This window comes from Erithacus rubecula, assembly GCF_903797595.1.
Source record: "Erithacus rubecula genome assembly, chromosome: 4".
NCBI classification, from domain to species: Eukaryota; Metazoa; Chordata; class Aves; order Passeriformes; family Muscicapidae; genus Erithacus; species Erithacus rubecula.
In genome coordinates, this window is record NC_136686.1 from 1,059,402 (window position 1) to 1,074,792 (window position 15,391).

At 42.4% G+C, this 15,391-nt stretch overlaps 1 protein-coding gene across 4 annotated transcripts in view; it reads left to right on the plus strand.

Moving 5' to 3' along the window:
• Window positions 1-643: 643 nt before the first annotated feature.
• EPS8 (EGFR pathway substrate 8, signaling adaptor) overlaps window positions 644-15,391 on the plus strand; it is a 112,308-nt gene continuing 97,560 nt past the window's right edge. For 2 of the 4 annotated variants that reach the window (XM_079304053.1, XM_079304057.1), the window contains exon 1: window positions 644-1,249. The gene's annotated coding sequence lies outside the window, so the exon portion shown is untranslated. Of the gene's footprint in view, window positions 1,250-1,491; window positions 1,765-2,065; window positions 2,184-15,391 lie in introns of those variants that run through there. The other 2 variants (XM_079304054.1, XM_079304055.1) reach the window with 2 other exon arrangements.

Here is a 15,391-nt window from a genome sequence, read left to right on the forward strand (position 1 = left end):
GAAAAAGGGGGAAGAGAGGCACTGTTTACTGCTGCCAAGGACTGGAGCAGTCCCCAGCCTTTTCTATAAGAGAATCTCTCGTATTTCTTTCTACCTCTCATGGGGTAAGCGCTTTTAAGTGTCAATTACTGTTATTATTTACCTAGGGAGTGTGTGTATGGCATCTGGCATAGTTTGGAAATGTCAGTGTTCCTGTAAGTTTCATTCACAGGAATTGCCTAGGCAGCCTCTCCATAATCTGATCCCTCAAGATTTGAAAGTTTGTTGGAAACAAACTGGGGAAATGTAGGTATCTGCACATTTCAATGCTTGTTTGGGTACATACATTTAATTCACTTTTTTTTTTTTTTGAGCTTTCCTGTTTTGTGGAGGACAAAAGACAGAACTCATAGAAGATGCAGCACAACAAGGGGGCTCTGCAAGCTCCGAGCCAGGAAGGGGAAGTTGGATGAACTGCTTTTCTTTCTCTCTCTCTCCCTCTTTTTTTTTTTTTTTTTTTTTTTTTTTTTTTTTTTTTTTTTTTTTTTTTTCCCTCCTAAGCAGGGTTAAGGTGAACTCCTAAGCAATTGTGGAGTGAGGCCCCACCTCTCCCAGCCTCAGCTGCAGGCTCGGGTTACTCTCTCCTGCCTGGTTCTCAGGAGTCCACAGTGAGTTTCACGCCTGCCTGCTGCTCCTGCCTGCGGCCAGAACCTGGCAAAATACCTGGCAAAATTCCCTTTGTAGAATTCAGACTTTATTTTAGGAAGATTCGCTGGCAAACACCAGGTCAAGGATGGAATAACACCGCTTGAGAAGAGTTTCATCAACCAAACTGCTGCAAACAGTAGCTGAGCAATATCATCCTGTTAATTTTATTTATTTTATTTTATTTTTTTTTTTCCAAAATCGGGAAGATCCGTGTCCTTCCTGGTGAAGCCGTCAGGGGCAGGACTCTGGCAGTGATGGCTCTGACTTCACCTGCTTCTGCGAATGAGTCACGGAGTGTTATAAAAAGCAAGGACCTGCCAAGTCTCGTTTCTTGGAACTGAGTGGAAATTTCAGCGAGCAGCTGCTCTTTCGTTAGTTTATACTTTTCCTCCGCAGGTTTCTTGGAGAGGGAATCGCAGAAACTTTGTACCACAGAGGACCTGTTGCTCCGTGTGGATAACCGCGGCTCGGTGGAAATAGCTGCCTGCTCCAGATATGATTCTGCTCTTCCTAAGGGATCTTGGTCAAGCCTGGAAGGAGCCTCGGGAAGCTAATTAAGCAGGTGTGTAAATTTTTTTAGATTGGCAATTGAATCCTATCGAAAATCAGTAGTAGAACCTCAAAAAATCAGACTAGCTCTCCTATACATACCCCGAATAGAGGTTCTTTTCATATGCCAAAAAGATTTGTGCTTTCTAGCTGTCCTCTGGAGCCACATAAGGCAAAAACTTATTTGAAAGAGAGATCAGTGAAAACAGATTCTGGTGGAACAGCCCTGTTTAGGGGGTGGGAAGTGTCTCATTATAGCAATCGCAGCTGTGCTAGCAGTGCGGGGTGAGGACTTTGGCTACCTGCGAGCTCCATAGGGACCATTCCCCTGCGCCCAGCCAAAGCCACCTGTGACTTGTCAGAGCGGGGGGAACGCGGTGCCAGATGGAAACAACACCAAACAGCTGGGAGATTTCACCCGGCCTTTCAAGCAGAGACGGGAGACTTTTGTTCCCGTAGACCAGTCATTCCAAAGGTGGTTTAGCTACACCTACTTCTTCGGGGGAAGGATGTTCCTTTGGAGTCGTGGTAGGTTTTTCTGTGTGGCCTTGTATTTTTTTATTATAATTATTATTATTTTGGCAAGCGTTTGCGTTGACTTTAAACTCCCACGTTTCAGCCACCTTTGCACGGTGAGGGAGCGGGAGGAGGGATGGAGGGATGGAGGCGGCTCCGCGGTGCGCAGAGCCCCGGGGCGCCGGGCGGGAGCTCCGCGGGCTGGGGCTGCTGGAGCTGGGGCTGGGGCTCCTAGAGCTGGGGCTGGGGCTGGGGTTCCTTGAGCTGGAGCCGGGAGGGTGCCCGGCAGAGGGAGCTCGGCCCCGCTCCGCTCCGCTCGCCGCTCCGCCGCCCGCCCCGCTCCCGCACTTTGTTGGCGGCGCGGAGCGGAGCGGAGCCCCCGCGCCCGCCCCGAGCCCCGCGGGCCGGGAGGAGGGAGGACCCGGGCCAAGGTAAGGGGCTGCTGGGCTGGGATGGGATGGGGTTTCCCCCTGGCGTCGAACCCCCGTCTTGTTCCGCCACCCCAAAACCCGCCAGGGCGGATTGCGGGGCGCTGCCCCCGCTCCATCCCCGCCGCCCTGCGCTCGGACAGGCGGGTCAGAACTCCCTCCGGGGCTTCCCCGGGCACGGTGGTGGCTGCTGCAGCTTTCCCCGGCTGGCTGTACCCCCGGGAAGCCCTGGGTGTGTGTGAATATCGTGTCGGTGTCCGTGTAGGTGTGCGTGTGCTCGCCACACCTGCTCGCACCTTGCCCGCCGGGCTGGGCATCCCTGGAGCCCGCGGGGGCACCGTCCGTGCGGCTGCCTTCCTCCTCCTCCTTCTCCTCCTCCTGCTGCTGCTGCTGCCTCACCTTCCACCAGGTGACTCGTCTTCCAGTCCTTAGCTGGGAGTATTTTTCCCTCCTGGTTCATCCGGCTTGTCCATCTCTGTCGCTGGTAGCGGGCAAAGAGCAGCTTTGGGGTGGGATAATCCTGTTGAATGCGGGTTGGTTTGGTGCTGTCTTTGGTCTCCCCCCGCTGTTCAGCCCTTTCATTCTCTCCGGTAACTTTCCCTGTCGTCTTTGCTCATTCTGCCCCTCTCATCGCCATGGCTCCCTTACTCATTGCCGCTGTGCGAGCGACCTGGGCACGCCTTGGAAAACAGGTTTTCTTGGCATTTTGAGGAATAATTTAAAGTGGTCCTTGTCGCCGTGACCTCAGTATCCCCGAATAGCGAGATGTTGCAGCTTCCACTAAAGCATAGCTTCAAGCCAGGCAGTAGAAGAAAAGGTGTAACAGGTTTTTCTCAAGGATATTGTTTGAGAACAAATCCTCCCACTCAGAAATTGTGTTTTGCCTTGGCTGGTGAATCTTGTACCCTCCAGAGTGGCGTGACCTTTTGTGGAGTCTGCTTTGTTTACTTGAGGTGAAGTACTGAAGGTAAAAGTCTTGCTCCTCTGCATTGTGCCTGCTGAAATATTAACCAAATGATGGCTCTCGCATGCCTTGGCAGCATAGATCATGTTTAAATTACTCGTCTCCTTCATCATAAAACGAGGTCCTCCTCCCTTCCTATTGACTGTCTTTCTTCTCGTTTGTCATTGTGCAACGTCTATATGCGAGCTACAAAAGTTGCTTACATGGGAGAACATAAAAAGGACCATTTTTGTTGTTAGCAACTGGAAATACTTGCTCAGCATTGCGTGGCCGTTCTCCTTTCCCTGGAATACCCCTGGAAACGCTGCCCTCCGAGGAGATTAAACCTGTCCTGGGTCAGGCTTGCAGGGAGTTTTGGTGGTTTCCTCTCAGCCAGTGGGTGGTTGGGACAGCAAAGAGCTTGCAGAGTTTCCAAGGTGTGAGGAGACGCCCCACATCTCTCCTGATTCACAGTTCCTAGGGAGTGCAGCATTATTAGTGTCCAGGTAACCAGATATTGTGCTCTAGGCTCCACGGGATCAGCCTGGGGCTGCTGCTTGTACTGGAGAGCCCAAGGAAATGCAAGTGGCTTTGGGCTTGAGTTTCCAGCTGGCTTGTGCTGTCACACACTCTTGGAGGCTGTGGTGTTGAGTTGTGCCTTCTCAGAGCTCTGAGTGCATGCACTGAGTGATTCTGTAATTTTGAAAGGAGGCAAAGTGTCCCATTAGGTTTATCTGGAAGGAGGTGACACCCCACGAGCAGCAACACCCAGTTATGATTAGGTGCTAGTTATATACAGCAGTAATAGAGAGGGTGAGATGAATCTGGAGTTACTTCTGCTGTGAAATGGACAGATGGAAAAAAGTACTGAAGTTTTCCACTTGGTGACAACTAAATTCTTGAAATATGGTTCATTTTTTTTTTTTCCTGTCTATAGTCCAGCTGTAAATGGCAAATCAGTCACATAACTACTGCATTTTTTCCCTGTGGGTGACAGCTTATTAAAATCTAACATCTGAAGTCAAATAATTGAAGCCCCAAAAGTCAAAATAGATTAAATATATAAGAACTCTTCTGTTACTGTGGGGATATAAGAGAAGACTTGGAGTCCACATGACAAAGATTGCACTAATAAAGCCCTTGCTAACTTTGGTTTCAGTGTCGACCACTTGTTGCTCATATATTCCTGGTTACAATTCCTTCATCTCTTTTCATGCAGTGAATCAGTGCACAGGATTTTTTCAAAGACAGCTTTTGGCTATGCCAGACAGAAAAAGGAAGCCCTTTGGGTGTGACCTCTCCAGACTCCCCTCTCTGCTGTGGGGCTGATGGCCAGAAAGAAAAATTTAACACCTTGGATCTGGGTTGCTTACAGTGCAGAATGCATGACCTGATCCTTGTATCTCCATTCAAAGTATACTTTTCAGTGTGAAAATTTGGTGTATAAGAGGCTGATTTGTTTTCAGTGCTAGTTCTCTAGTTTTTCTATTAAATGCTTCAAAATAGATGAAACTATGTTTCCTGCTTTTTGGGAGGGGCTGTAACTGGTGCCATTTTATCTTAACTCCTGAGTTGGACTCTGATTCATCCTCTAATTTATTCATCCAAAACAATGACATTCTGCTTTGTGCAGATTTTGATTTAACTCTGATGCTCTGGAATTTCACTTTTCTACCCTGAATTCCGAGTTAGATGATGGCTGCCATCTGAACTTTGTTTTGCCATGAACTTCAGCTGTTAGTGCAGTCCTGAGCAGCCACAGCAGCTCTCCCTGTTGTGCTATAGAGGAATTTAGTCACTGAAAGTTTCACCTAAGTCAGTGGCACTGTTTTGGGTGTATGTAGAAAACATCTGCAAAGCTGTTTATAAAACAGAATGCTCTGCAGTCACTCAACCTGAATTTTAAGACGAGGTGTCTTTTACAGCTATTGACACTGGACAGTCACATCCTTCTTGGAAAGACCATCATGGTGTGGGAAGAACAACCTCCACATCTGTTCTGTTTTCTTCTTTCTTTTTTTTAACCCCTCCTAATTTTGTGTCATTGGCACTGGGGGATAAAAAATGAATCAGAAATGGAAATGTTGCTAGCATTAGCTTGTTAATATCTGTTTCACTTTGGGCTGTGGCAAACACTAACACATGCCTTGGATTGTAATGTCATTTTAGCAACATTTTGAAATACTAGCCAGCTCAGGGCCTTGAATTGCTACTAGCTGGATGCTTGCAGCCCTTTCTTCCCTTCCCTCTCCATGCCACTGTCTGGTAATTAAACTTAGGCATGCTGTGAATCTCCACAGGGTTAAGATCAGACATGGAAGTAGCAAATTACAAATTACTTGCTTTGCATTTATTGCCTTTGTCTTTTGATGAATGGACTTCAGCCACCTTGTGCATCCTGAATAGACAAAGTCTCTAGCCTCAAAGGTGTAGAGTTAGTATTTTCCATGGATTTATCCATTTCTGTGAGATTTTCTGCTGTGTAGTTTTCTGATGCATGGCAGGCGTCTTCATTACTGTGGTGATGTGACAGAGAATTCTTTTTGCCTTTGTTCTTAGAGCCTCACTCATGTTCCAACCATGGAAATTGTCAGGTTCTCTATAAAGCTACAGAGGAAAAAAACAATAGCAAAAAACCCATAACTAACACAAAAATGTTTAAACTATTCTCCTCTCCTGGAATATTGTGAAAATGTTGAGTATTTCAACAGAATATTTAGTAAAAATGAATAATTTTGAGAACAGGATTTGTTGAGTGAAGGCAGGTATTATCAATGTCCAGTAACTTAAAAAAATGTTTCATACAGATCAAGGGGTTTTTTGGCCTTTTTGCTGTTCTGTTTCATTATCAATTTCATTTTGTTTTGGGTTTTTTGTTTGTTTTTCTTTTAAATAATGCATTGCTTTAAATGAGAGAGAGAGAGGACGTGTCTTTTAATAATCCAAAATGTTACAGTTGATGGATTTTCTGGATTTTAGAGATGACCCCTGCAGGTAAGGGAACACCTGATTCCTTTCAAGCTCTCCATGAGTGCAGGGGAGTTGTATTCAGCTGAGTTAATTGTGCAACTGCCAGAGATGGTTCTTGGGGCTGGAGTTTGCTGTAGCTGCTGGGAACTTCTGACTAAAGACAATAAGAGTTTCTCTTATTGTCTGTAGCTCAGGAATGTTTGTAACTGGAAAATAAAGAAGGAACTCCTGGTGGATTTGTATTTATTACTTTGATTTCTGCTCCTGCATGTAAAAGCATTTTTCAAATTTGACCAAGTAGAAAATCAGGCACTAGGATTGCTGTTTCTCCCATCAGTGCTCCCTTCTCCTCACCCTCCAGAAATTGTCTCAAGTGCAGAGAGGAGCTGGAAGTGAGTTGTTAGCAGCACCTGCTTGTTGTCCATTAGATAAGCCCACACCCTTTAGGAAATGGTTTTTAACACCCCCTCCTCAAAACAGCTGCATCAAACCTGTTCTAAAATACATGAGAAATACAGGAGCTCACACAAGTTCATTTGCTCCTCAGTACTTGCAGATACCTGGTGAGGTACAAGATTATCCCAATGTTGTCCATGTTTTGCCTTTAGGTAGACTTGGATGTTGCTGTGTCTTGTTCTGCTAAAGGTCATAGTGAACTGTCTTTCACCTGAAATGTGAACTTTGGTTAATGGGCATGTTCTTTCATTGTGGGGCGTTGAGAGGGATTAATTCATCCTTCTGAATGCTCCTTTCATGAAAACTGAGCACTTTGCTCTTCCTTCCAATGTGTTCTTCCTTCTTCCGAGGCCACTGATCTTTTTATTTGTTTCCACAGTATGTCTGAGGTGTTGTCTTCTCTATTTCCTGAGACAAAGATCTCTTTGTTTCCAGTGTAAAATATAATTTGAAGTAATTGGGCTGAAGAAAACTTTTTTTTTTTTTTTTCCCCTGCTCCATAAGAGATTAGAAAGACACTTGGTGTTTTCTGGATCTTAGATATCTGGTTAATGCAGGGATTTGCTTAAATGTTCAAAGCCTGTGAGCATCCCAGTGTATATCATAAAAATATTTTTGAATGAGCTGTTCTGTTACTCAGCATGTAAATGTGAGACCTTTATCCATTTGTCTTGTACATTGTCTTATGCACTCAGACACATGGAGAGCTCAATGATCTGGCAAGGATAATGCAAGGAAATGGAGTTGCATCATGAGGAGTTTGTGATATCATGTGGCAATAAAATTTTGCTTGATGATCTTGTGTGCCATTTAAAAAGTGACGTGGAAAAGTCAACCTTTTATACTTGTGCCTCTCAAGTAATCTTCAGCTTTGCACAACATGTCTTGAGAAGGCACTGAGTGCACTGTAGTGCCTTCAGATGGAGATGAAAGTTTACATCTGTGTTTCACATTCAGAATTGGGTGGAGGGTTGTATATTAAATACATGTGTTTTTTTTTCTTTCCCTTCAATCTTAGACTTGCTTTTCCCAAGGTGGAATTATTTATTCTATGCTCCACTTCCAGCATTATTTATTGCTTTGCAATTCCTCCTGTGCTCTCACAGCCCTTAGTGTGATGTTTTCTCTTTCTGTTTCCTTCTCTTCCTGTGTTCAGGGGTAAAGTCTTGTCCAGGGCAGAGAGCTGGGAGGCAGAGGATGGGATCTGTTGGTTTTAGCAGCAAACTTGGTTAAGGCTAATAAATCTGGGCTAACCTGTAATTGTCCTGTTGGTGCTATCTCACACGGAGAGGGCAGGACAGCAGGAGCAATCTGGACTTTGTTACCTCCGTGTCTCTTGGGTAAGCCACCCCTGGGTGACAAGCACCCTGCCTCTGCCAGGAACCAGGCACAACTAATCCAGTGCAGGCACTGCAGTGCTTGCCCTCAGCTTTGGGCTCACCTCTCCCTGCTCAGACTGGCCCTGGGGCAGCTCTTGAGGTTTCCCTTCCCTCTCTTGCTGCCTCAGCCATTTCTCCACCATCTTCCATACTCTGGCCCATCCTACTGTTGGTATAACTTTAGTCTCTTGTTGTTTTTATTTTTTTTTCCCTCTTCTGTTTCTTTATTTAACTGTCCTTTTTGTTTTACATCACTGTTTAATTGCACATAGTGCTCCATGTTCAGCTTCATGGCACTTCTTGTAGTAAAGCTATTGCATACTCAAACTTCTGTTCTTTTTCTCCTTTTCTGTCCTTTATTGCAATGACTTCTCTAAAGCATTTCAGATCCACCATTCTCAGTGGGAAATCTTGTGTGTGAAATTATATGGACAGTCACATTTTTGTGTGTTAAGTCATGTCTTCCCTATAATGCTGTGACAAGGCAATAATTTTAATCTCTCATCATGCAGCTCCAGACCTCACTGGGAGGTGTTAGAGTGTGTGTAGGTATTTATTTTCCCTGTGTGAGGGAGGTGTCTAACACACATTAAAAAGTCTCTTCAATAAATAGTCTTACTGAATATGAATGTTAAATATTCTCAGAAGTGCCTTATGTACATGGTGGAACAAGTATTTTCTACTTAGAATTTACATTTTCCCTCAGTTTTATATGAAAGCTGAATGCTGACATGCAAGTGGCCCAGGGCAGCTGGGAGCTGTGTCTTCCCAGGCCCAGCACTCTTTGTTTTTGGGTTTTGTTTTTTTTTTTTTGGAGGTGGATGTTTAGAGCATGACAGTTTATGTCCCATTGGGTTCTTTGAGTATTTTAAGCTGTCCTTTAATAACTCTGAAAGTCCAGACATCTCCATTCCCCTTTTTAAAAATAATCTAAAAAACTCAATTTTGGGAACAGCTGTTTTGTCTCCGTCTCAGTTTGCCTATTTATAAACAAAGAAACTCTCAGGAGTTTTGTGAGGCTTAATTAACAAATATTTATACAGGCTTTTGAAGATATAAAGCAGCATATAAATGCTAAGTAGTGTTATTATTACTGCCAGCTGCTTTGTTGTAATTGAAGTAATAAAAGTTTCAGTGCCAGTGGTTGTGTTGCTGTTGTCTAAATACAGTTTTTGTCAACTCAGAAGACACTGAGGATGGTGGCAAAGTGATGTGTAGACCACACTGAAATATAGTGTGTGGGATGCTATGAAATCTTTGGGAAGGGCTTAAAAATGAATTATAATAATAATATATATAATAAAATATTAAGTTATATATAATAAAATTATAATGAAAAAGTCAAAGTTCATAACTGGAAAAGAATAAACCTTCCTCTGCAGTGTGCCAGTGTTCAGAGGTCCCAGGACTAACAGGGGTTTGTCTGTGCTGTGCAGTGTCTCCCTGATCAGAAATGAGCTGGCAGCATTTCATTCATGACTCTGGCATACAAAAGGAGGGATCTTTTAGAGATGATTGATAATTTGTAGTATAAGAAAAGTAACATGGTATAAATCACAATTCACCTTTACAATTTTTTTTTTTTTTAAGATCTACTTTTGTAAAATGTTGATGCCTTAAAGCTGAGCTATTTTTATTAATGCTCTTGTGCTTATCTCACAAAACCAGCTTGTTAAAAGAGGATATGAACACTTTTTAAGCCTCTGGCTTATAAATTGTGAGAGAGAGAAAAGAAGATTGATTCCAACAGGCTTGAAGGTAGATTCATTTCTCTTCCAGTTGGCAAAATGAGAGGGAGGAAGAATTAAACTGCAGACTTAGTGAGCCAATCAGTTTCAGCCAGGTTGAAAATCATTAGATTTAGCTCTAATGTACAATTTAATTGCAAAAGTATAACTTAAAGGAAAATAAATTCAGGGGAATTCTGTTTTGGTAAATTGATGATAGTATCTCCAAGTTATTTCTGCCTGAAGTAATAAGAGTGTGGAAAAAAAAGTAATGACAAAAGAGCAGGGAGGAGAAAGTTGTTTTGCAATATTGTGCTGCTTGAATGTTGGAGAGGATTGATAAAAACTGTGGTTTGAAGAAAACATCTCTGTTCTTTTTACTGTAAACATTTGAGATAAGATGGAAAAGTTTGGAAGAATGCAGCATCTTCTGTGTGTCCTCTCAGCATTCTTAATTGTTCGTTATGAGATTTTGTTTTGAACATTGGCAGATATTTCTGGTGGGTTTTAAGGGGTTCTAATTTATTAGGTTGGACTGTCAAACTATATATAGCAAGTAATCTGTCTCTGATCACATTTTCATATTTATTAAAATGCTGGTTTTGGTTGTAAGGGATGTTTCCTTACAGCTTCTGGGTCAGTTGTACTTATGAAGACTTGTGTTAATTAAGACATTAGAGAGATCACACAGATCTGCATCTTGGGTGTCATGATTTCATAGTGGCTGTATTGCAAGGACTTTGAGAACATAGAGGATGCAAAGCAGGGAACTGACTCAGTCCTTTTTTATTACAAATAAGCAAATTTTCAGACAACTTCATTAAACATCAAGAAGAAATTCCCCAGCCTTTTTTTTTTCCAATTTTAGGCAAATCTTACTTTAAAAACTGCCATTAAATGAACAACCACAAAGTTTTTCTGCATAGAAATAGAAGCACTTTAAACACACAGAGGCAAGCAATATAGCCCTGAGGCACATATGGAGGCAGCCCAAATGCTGAATGGCAGGTTCAGAAAAGGTTACTGCTCAAAATATTTTCAGTAGCCAAGTGGAAGACAATTCACAGCATTATATTAGAGCTGTTTTCCCTTTGTGTGATACTGGTGGCACCTCACTGTGAATAAAACTCTGGGGGTTTTTGACAGCTGTGGGAAAGAGCAACTGTTTTATGCTCCCTGTATACAGTGGTAGAGCAATTAGATGGGAATTTGTTTTTCTGTTATCCCAGGCTGCAACACAGAGTAAGCAGTATGATAACTATCTTTTGAAGTACCAAACAATCTGCCTTGGGGGCTATCATTTTAAAGCATCATATGAAATGCTGATTTAATAAGGCTTGCTCCTGGCTCATTTTAAGTGCAAGGAAATGTGTGTGTTGAGACCTTGCTAATCCTTCATTTGCACAAAATCTTTGGCTTTTCCTGAACTGTCAAGGAATTAATGGTGTGCTTCAACAAGATCCTGCATTACTAGGCTGTAATTATTTTCACAGGAGATTCTGCACTGCATTTGCTGGTGCTTTATGAATTATCATAATAAATAGAATGAAATTGCTGTTGTCAAAACATATGAGCAGAGTAATCTGATTCCCATTGTTCGTGTACTCGGTGGCTCATGGAATTAAGTGATACCCAGTGGATTTCCAGGCAGTTCATGTAAGTCAGTGAGGTTTGCTCAGTTGGGTTGTGCTTGTGGCAAGTTCAACAGGGGTGTAGCTGGCAAGGAGCAACTCCCCTGAGCCAGAAACAGGCTCCAGTTTCATGGGACACCATGGATTTTGTGCCTCTTGGCTGAGCATGGAGCTCCTTGCTGCTGTGGCATTTCCCAAACCTGGGAATGGTTCTGCCCTAGACACAGCCTGCATCCATGCTTTGATGGAAATGTGCAGCTAGCTAAAGCAGCTCTACAGAAGAGAGCATATATCACTTGCTTTTCAGGTGGAGAGAGTCAGTAGAATGCAATTGTGGAATATCTACCCAGGATTTCCCCTTTGGTTTATTACAAATCTTTGTATGGTCATAGTCCCTCCAGATCTTAGCCAGTGACTGGAGCCTTGTTGTACCAGGCACTCAATTTTAGGAGAATATTATTATTTAAACATTTTGTCTATTTTTAAGTCAGATAATTTATAAAACCAGTTTAAAACCACAAGAGATCATTACATCATCTAGTTTGACCTCCAGAGTGTTCAAAGGAGGAGAGTTTCTGGTAGAAAAATATTAATCAAGTTTCCTTGACTTTCTTCTCAGAGGAAGATAGAAATAGTAATTTAAACTACCTGCCCCTGGCAAACACTGGCATTTTTCCCATTAGTGAGTTTTTAGTGGTTCTTTGTGTGTGAATCATGTGGATACCAGAACGTGGTGCAATCCTCTAGTTGCTGTTGTTTGTGTGTGTGTGTGTATGTATATGTATGTATATGTATATATATATAAATATTTATGTATACACTGGCACACAGCAGATGCAATCCACGTTTCTTTCTCTAGATACACAACATTCCCCCAAAAGCTTCATAGGCTAAAAGCAGGTGATCCTGGAGTTTCTATTTCTGTCCTTCATGCTTCACTGGATAAATTGTGTAAACTCACATCACTTTCTGCACTGTGTACTTGTCTGTGTAATCATTTTTTGCTCACATGGCAGAGCGAGGCACTTGTGTGCAAAGCAGTTTTTAAGAGTTAAAGGACATGTTACCTTGTGTGGGGAATCCATGGGAGTGTTGGAGTATAGGTTCTTTGATTTTTGAAGGATTTGTGTCCTTCCTGCCTCCTAGAGCATGGAATTGGTGTTGTACATGCTCTGGCATGTCCAGATGCATGCTGTGAGTGTTTCCAGTAATGCCAGCAGTAACATTTTTTTCAATATTGTCACGTCTTCCTTATGACTTCTATCAGACAAGATGTACAGATGTCACTACAGGCAATTTAGTAAATTAAGTCCAAGAATTGGGTTTCTGTGGAAATGTGTCACTAGCTATGTAAGTCCTGCTTGGCTTTAAAACCTTCCTCATGGAGTTTTAGTACAGGACTTCTTTAGGGTGTAAAGAAAAATCCGTGGTGATTTTACAGATGACCTTGCACTTTATGCTGTCTCTCCCTGCATGGGACTCTTGCTTCCAGTAATGAGGAAATGTTCTGAGGCAGTGTTCTTGCCACAGTGACATAAAATAACAGAGACTTCCAGTCATTCCCTTGTTCTTGCCCTGTAATAGACACATGCCTTCAGGGACCAGCTGACCTTAAAAATGATGCATATCTGGAGCTTGGGGTCATTTCTGTTTTACAGATTTATTTTTTTTTTTTTAATAGGCCTTGGGATGGTGATAGTGCACTCAGTGATTAGAGCTCTATGTGATGAATATTCTTGATCCAAGTGTGCACTCTCCACTCTGGACACACATTTCCCCTAGAGCTCCTAGAAATGCACTCAGTTGTTGCTCTGACAGAAAGAAAAAAGCAGGAAAACTAACCATCAATTGCCTAAAATTTACCTTTATGAGTTTGAAGGCATTTTTCAGCCCAGGGGTGAAGATTGGTAGTGATGGTCATGAGTTGTTCAGCTGTGGGTGAGAGGGTTTCTGCAGCATCAGAACCTTGATCTCTAAGTATTTGTTCCCCTGATATTTATAGAACAAATTGTCTGTCTGCCTGTTTAATGATTTTGAGGTTGAAGCTCAAAAAATCTCAAATTAAAAAAAACATCAACCCACGACAAAAAAACCTCCAAAACAAACCCAAAGCAAACCTCAATATAATGTGTGCTCATTTTGTTAAAGGAAATGTAGATTATTTGGGAACAATTTAAAATAATTTATCACCATTCTTGTTTTTTTTTTTTTTTCTGTCTTCATCTTACTATGAGACACATCTTTTATTTGAAGTGTGTACTATTTTAAACAGTCATTATGTTTTCATGAAAACTCTGCTGGGCAATGTCTTACTCCAGACATAAAAGCAAATAAACTAAGAAAAATCTTCTGTTTATATGAGATGAGAAGACTTTTTTTTTAAGGAAAGGAGAGAGAGGATCTAAACCAGCTTAATGGTCTCTTTTGTCTCTTTATGTTCCTTTATGTTTTTCTGCAGTCCTCAGGAATTGCATAATTTCATTGGTATGTCACTGGGGCAGTACTACAAAGAAATCTCAAAATGCTGCTGTCTTTGGCCTGTACAGTGAAGGGAGGCAGAGAGTGCTGCAATGCACTGTTTGATCTAGGCTGATTCTGATTTTACTCTGCTTGCAGGTTTCAGATGAGAGGGAGAAATTCAGAATTAATGTGAGTGTGTAATGATGGATAACATCTTTTGGATGCTTCCTGCACCTCAGGGAAGCAAACCTGAGGACTTACATCTTTCTTTTGGGGCTGTTCATTTTACATATAGCTGAGATCTCTTGTGTGCAAGGTTGGCTGTTTGGTATTTCTAATTAATTAAATTTGACAGCTCATCCTCAGTTTTACTACTTGGTATTGCCTCAAACAAAGCTGAGCAAGCTCAGTGTAAACTTGCCCGAGCTCTTCTCTAGTGAAATGTGTCACAATTTCCTGTCACTTGCCAGGCTGTTGAGCGAGCTGTCACACAGCTGAGTGCTGGAATTGTAGAGGTGGGTGTATCAGCAGGGCTGGGGGAAGTGGAGATGGAGAAGTGGGGGCTGCTGACTGGGAAATGAGCAGGGTGGTGTTGTGGGGAGCTCACTTCATCTCCACTCAAATCTTCAGGATGTGTCTGTTGAGAGCTGGGGTGGTTTCCAGGGCTCCTGGCCACGAGGCTCTTTGGTTTGTTTGCACTCAATTCTTCAGCAACTTATGCCTAAAAAATTAAATCAATATCTTTAATTTTCTTCCTTATGACCACTGTGTTTTTCAGAGCATCCACTGTGTGGATGGAGGACTTTCCACAGTTTTTTACAGTCTCTAGATCTTTTTACAGACCTCACTGCCAGGTGCTAGACAGTGAAAGCCACAACTGCTGATAATAACCCTGATAATTCAATCCCCAGTGATGATACCTGGTGAGCCTATGACAGTGGTTCCAAACTAAAGGTCTGGAGTGGGGAATATCAGTGCTGCCACTCAGGAAATCAGAGCCTGCAGCTTTTATCCCCCTTTTGCAAAGCCCTGGGATTCTTCTTTTATCTTGGTTCAGTCTGCTAAGTCTTGTGAAAACAATAAACTGGCTCACCTCCAGTACTGTGATTTCTATCTTGAATTAATAACAAGTTGTCTTTTCTCACAAGGATAAGTACTTTTCTTTGAAACAAAAATTGCTTTATCTTCTTGAGGATTCTACCATGTTAGCTAACACATTAAATATGGTAGGTTGTTTTTCTTTTTTTTCTAATAATCCTTGTGCTATCAGGACCTTTGGTTTGCCTTGGATTTTAATGAGTCATTTAAAAGCAGAGGTCTATTTGGGCAATTTGACTGCAATATTCCCTCTCAAATCAGTTAGCATTTTGAGAATGACATCTGAGTCTGCCTATGTTTCTGCATGACTGGAAGCTGTCACTACTCATTGAAACTTATTAGTGCTGGAAATGGATATGCTGGTTCATCTGCTGGGGATGAAACATGAGGCACCAGCATCTGAATTTCAATGTTGTTCCCATGAGGAAAGGAGGAGGTGACTGAAGCAAGGACAGCTTGGACAGTGAGAGCCTGAAGCTTTGGGAACTTTGCCTACAGGTTGCTAAAAGCAGATTTGTGGCATTTTCTGATGATTCAAGAAAATACT